Source organism: Chiloscyllium plagiosum, chromosome 50 (assembly GCF_004010195.1).
Source record: "Chiloscyllium plagiosum isolate BGI_BamShark_2017 chromosome 50, ASM401019v2, whole genome shotgun sequence".
In the NCBI taxonomy this organism is placed as follows: domain Eukaryota; kingdom Metazoa; phylum Chordata; class Chondrichthyes; order Orectolobiformes; family Hemiscylliidae; genus Chiloscyllium; species Chiloscyllium plagiosum.
In genome coordinates, this window is record NC_057759.1 from 6356541 (window position 1) to 6361905 (window position 5365).

General features: G+C 45.0%; 1 protein-coding gene and 1 long non-coding RNA gene across 5 annotated transcripts in view; both read left to right on the plus strand.

The window, feature by feature from the left end:
- LOC122544528 (histone H1.2-like) overlaps positions 1-2395 on the plus strand; it is an 18531-nt gene extending 16136 nt beyond the window's left edge. For all 4 annotated transcript variants that reach the window (XM_043683839.1, XM_043683838.1, XM_043683840.1 and 1 more), the window contains exon 3: positions 1569-2395. The gene's annotated coding sequence lies outside the window, so the exon portion shown is untranslated. The remainder of the gene's footprint in view (positions 1-1568) is intronic.
- LOC122544652 overlaps positions 1-5365 on the plus strand; it is a 112132-nt gene that overhangs the window by 102554 nt on the left and 4213 nt on the right. The gene's annotated exons all lie outside the window — the stretch shown is intronic.

Below are 5365 nucleotides of genomic sequence, written 5' to 3' on the forward strand. Positions count from 1 at the left end.
ACTGTTGGAATATTGCATGCAATTCTGGTCTCCTTCCTATCGGAAAGATTGAAAATTGAAAGGGTTCAGAAAAGATTTACAAGGATGTTGCCAGGTTTGGAGGATTTGAGCTGCAGGGAGAGGCTGAACAGGCTGGGGCTGTTTTCCCTGGAGCGTCAGAAGCTGAGGGGTGACCTTATACAGGCTTACAAAATTATGAGGGGCATGGATAGGATAAACAGACAAAGTCTTTTCCCTGGGGTCGGGGAGTCCAGAAATAGAGATTTAGGGTGAGAGGGGAAAGATATAAAAGAGACCTAAGGGGCAACGTTTTCACGCAGAGGGTGGTACGTGTATGGAAAGAGCTGCCAGAGGAGGTGATGGAGGCTGGTACAATTGCAACATTTAAGAGGCATTTGGACGGTATATGAATAGGAAGAGTTTGGAGGGATATGGGCTGGGCGCTGGCAGGTGGGACTAGATTGGGTTGGGATATCTGGTCGGCATGGACGGGTTGGACCAAAGGGTCTGTTTCCATGCTGGACATCTCTATGACTCTGCTCCCAAGTTCTTGATTAAATTGGAAGTAATTTCTATTCATCCAGCACTGCATGTTGGGATGCTGTGTGAGTTGGAGGGATCTCCAAGAGAGTGCTGGTCATATATACATGCTCCCCGGTCCTTCGTGGTGGTGGAAGTGGCTGGTTTGGGAGGTTATGGTCAAGATATGGTTGATAAAACCCCTCTCATTCTCATCATCCTCCTTCCAGCACTGTGGAATATAATGTGGGAAAATATATGCATTTTGGCAGGAAGACAAGGAGAGATGAATATTATTTAATGAGGGAAAACCTCTGCAGAAAGCTGCAGCATGGAATTGTGGGTCCTTCTGCTTGAAAGATGAAAAACTAGCATCCAGGTTCAGTGGGTATTCGGGAAGGGAAATAGTCAGTTGGCTTTTATTTAAAGGGAATGGGAAGAAAAATTGAAGTTTTGCTAAAACTGTATAAGACACGAGTCAGATCCCATTTGGAATCCTGTAAATAGTTTTTGTCCTTTTGTTTTGAGAAAGGCAGTCCATAGAATTTTCAGGAGATTGATCCCGGATATGGGAGGAATTTCTCAGGAGATGAGTTTGAGCAGACTGCTTCTGTACTCATTGAAGTTCAGAAGAATGAGTCAAGACCTTATGGAAAGATTCGGAGGAGCTTGACATTGTAGATTCAGGGAGATTGTTACGACTTATTTGAAAGTTGAGGACTTGAGGACATAATCTCAGAGTAAGGAATCACCTAGTAAAAACAGATGTGGAGGAATTCCTTCTCTTCGGGTACTGAATACTGCAGTGGCCTGTAAAGGCTGTGCTGCTCAGTGTGTCCAAGGCTGAGATAAATAGATTTTCAATTAGTAAGGAATTCACGGGTGGGGGCATAAGGCAGGAAAATAGAGCTGAAGATTATGGGATCAGCTCTGATCTCACTGAATGATGACAGCAGACTTGCTGGGTTGAGTTGCATCTGATGGTTTTAAACATTATCTTTTTCTGGGTTCTCAATTGATTTGCCTTTTGTTTTCAATGAATTTCACAGGGTATGGAAAGAAGATTATTTGCAATGAGGAGACTTAAAACGAGGCATCACTTCCCAATCTGCCGAGTCATCTGAATATCATTGGGTTTTGCAGGAAAAAAGCACCGTTCACAGTGGGAGAGAAACCATACGTGTGTTGTATATGTGGACAAGTCTTCAGCAGATCATCTGCCCTGTCACAATATAAATACAGCCACACTGGGGAAAGGCCATTCATCTGTTCCAAGGGTGGGAAAGGATTCACTCAATCATCCACCCTGCTGAAACCCCAGCAAGTTCACACAGAGGACAGACCTTTGAAATGCTCACAATGTGGGAGGTGCTTTAAAAACTCTGGGGCACTGATATCCCAACAACATCCTCACAGTGACGAGAGACCCTTCATGTGCTCTCACTGTGGGTGTGGGTTCAAGCCCTCATCCAACCTCATTAAACACCCTCGGATCCACACGAGGGAGAGACCATTCACCTGCTCACACTACGGGAAAGGATTTTCTCATAAAACACCAGCGATCTCTCGCAAGTTAGAGGCTGTTCTGCTGCACTGACTGTGGGAAGAGATTCATTGTGAAATCCAAGCTGCTGAAACACCAGCGTATTAATGAGAAATTACAGTACCTGGTTTTTACCGTGAACATCTCCCTGCTTCATACTCCCACCTGATGTGGAGCCATGTCAAAGAACTTAATTATTTTTGTAGTTGATAACTGAATGATATCTACTGGGGCAGGTTTCTGCTGAAGTTAATGAACTCCAGTTCAGTTAAAGGGATGACTATTCGGGATGACTGAAATAAATGCACTTTGTATTAAACACATTGTAACAAACCTATTTCTAAGTGCTCATTGAAGTGATCTCCCTCTGACTGTATTGTGGAAGAATCACTCACTCAATGTTTTATTAAAAATTACCAGGAGACACAGAAAATCCTTCACGAAATTAAACTTTAATCTTGCAAAATCAAAGTTGTGGGAGCCAGCGAAATGTCTTCCCTGTCTCCCCACAGGCACTTTGTTCTCCTGCAATTTATACAGTTGTTCGTCCTGAGCTTATTGGATAACATTAGCATAACCAATCATGCTAGCTTGCTTTATCTTTCTAAAGTAATCACCATCTGCCACACTGGTTCCCTCCATCACACTTAACCTATCACATTACAACATCAATGTCAGCATTGGTTACAGGTGTTTATAAAGGAATTAAAAAGTCAATTATATCAAATTTGTAGTAAACACCCAGCTTGCTAACACTTTCTAATGTTCTTAGCACTTCCTTTTGAAAAGGTTCCCTTTCTCTCTCCTCCATCTTGTAAGGAGCTCATTGAGCTGCTTTGTCATTCAGATTGAGATAATCTGAGCAGCTGTCTCTTCCATGTCCCACCTTTCCCTGAAACTGTCTCTGAAGTTCCACTTTGTCTGAGTCCTGAATACTCAACTTCCTCCAGGTCCTCTCCTACTTTGGGAGCTCCTCGTGTCCATCGGAACCAACTTCTCATTTCTTGACCATTTTCCCACTCAATTGCCGAGATACTAACCTCCTCCCATTCACTGATATTGTTAACAGTTCTTGCTCTCATCTGGTAAGGTCCCTGTCACTTTAATTGCACCATCATCATCCATCCAGTGAAGACCAACGTGGCCTCATTTCCTTTCCAAAAACTTAGAAGTTGGTAACCCCAAGGGGGGACCCTATCCCTGGCTTCTGCTATTCTCAACCACACGACCCCATGAGGTGTGCTCATCCAAAGGCTCTGCATTAATGTTCACATGTCCGCTGACATTACCCAATTCTATCTCATCAGACAACCCAATGTCTCTATTATTCCACTGTTGCTAAATTAACAGACTGTGTATTCGACAGCACTGGATGTTTTATTGATTCACAGGATGTGGGCATCACTCCCTCATCCAGGGCAGTTAAAAGCCAACCACATCACTGCAGATTTAGAATCACGTACATGGACACTGTTCCCTTCCTTTAAAGGACTTCAGTAAACCAGGTGGGATTTTCCAACAATCAATTCCAGATTTTCATTCAACTCATCCGTCATAGTAGAATTTAAAACCAGATCCTCCGAATATGACCTGGGTCCCTAGGTTAATAGTCTGCTGACAATACCACGAAGGTACTGCCTCCATGAGCAGAAATTTGCTCCAGTTAAAAATTGCAAAAATCCCTCTTGCTCACTATAATATCCAGTCCGTAACTCTGATATCTGCATATTGGGCTGTGTTGCTCCCTGCCCCTGTTACCTGCACTTCCTCACTCTGAGATACCTGCATTCCAGTCATTCTGCCCTCTTTAGCATCTCTGACTGTCATTATTCCATTATGACCTTGCCTGAGCAGGAAGTTCTGATATTCCATCCCTCAACTAGTCTGCCTCTTTCCTCATTAATATTTGTTCAAATCTTGTCCTGCAATCAAAATTTTTGTCATTCAAGGGAATACCATTCAATGTGTCGGTGCCCAATATTTATTTTGCAAACTCTCCTGAAGGACCTTGAGATGTTCTGTTACACAAAACATGTTCCATGTGACCGATCTTCTTTTACAGTGTTAGGACAGAGATTGCTTGTGTGCCTGAGGAGTCTAAAATGGTGCTACATATTGTGTAAGCAGAGTACCAACTTGGACTTTCATCAAACGTAAAGTCATTGAGACAGCTCAGAGCGATTGGGCCAAGGGTACTAACCTGAGAAACTCCTGCAGTGATGTTCTAGGTTTGGGATGATTGACCACTAAGAATTATAAACATAAGAATCTGGAGTAAGAGTCGGCCATCTGGCCCTTTGAAACTGCTCTGCCATTCTATAAGATCGTGGCTGATCTTTTCCCAGCCTCAGCTCTACTTACCCAGCGTCTCACCATAACCCTGAATTCCTTTTCTCTTCAAAACATTATCTTAGCTTTAAAAACATTCAATGAGGAAACCTCAACTGCTTCACTGGGGAGGGAATTCTACAAATTCACAACCCTCTGGGTGAAGAAATTCCTTCTCAATTCAGTCCTAAATCTACTCCCGCTAATTTTGAATCAATGCCCCCTTGTTATAGGTTCACCCACCAGTGACAACTTTCTTCCTGCTTCAATCTCATCTATGAGGAGAAAGTGAGGACTGCAGATGCTGGAGATCAAAGTTGAAACTTTATTGCTGGAACAGCACAGCAGGTCAGGCAGCATCCAGGGAACAGGAGATTCGACGTTTCGGGCACAGGCCCTTCTTCAGGAATGAGCAGAGAGTGTTCAGCAGGAGAAGATAAAAGGTAGGGAGGAGGGACTTGGAGGAGGGGCGTTGGAAATTTGATAGGTGGAAAGAGGTCAAGGTGAGGGTGATAGGTCGGAGTAGGATGGAGGCGGACAGGTCAAGAAGAAGACGGCAGGGCAGGAAGGCGGTGCCGGGCGGGAGGGACTCGGCTGAGACAAGGTGGGGGGAGGGGGGATGAAGAAACTGGTGAAGTCCAAGTTCATCCCCTGTGGTTGGAGGGTTCCCAGTCGGAAGATAAGACGCTCCTCCTCCGACCGTCGCGTTGTTGTGGTTTGGCGGTGGATGAGTCCAATGACCTGCATATCCTCGGTGGAGTGGGAGGGGGAGTTGAAATGCTGTGCCACAGGGTGGTTGGGTTGGTTCGCCCGGGTGGCCCAGAGGTGCTCCCTGAATCGCTCCACAAGTAGGCGGCCTGTCTCCCCAATATAGAGGAGGCCACACCGGCTGCAGCGGATGCAGTAGATGATGTGGGTGGAGGTACCCCCACCCACACCACCTACTGCATCCGCTGCAGCCGGTGTGGCCTCATC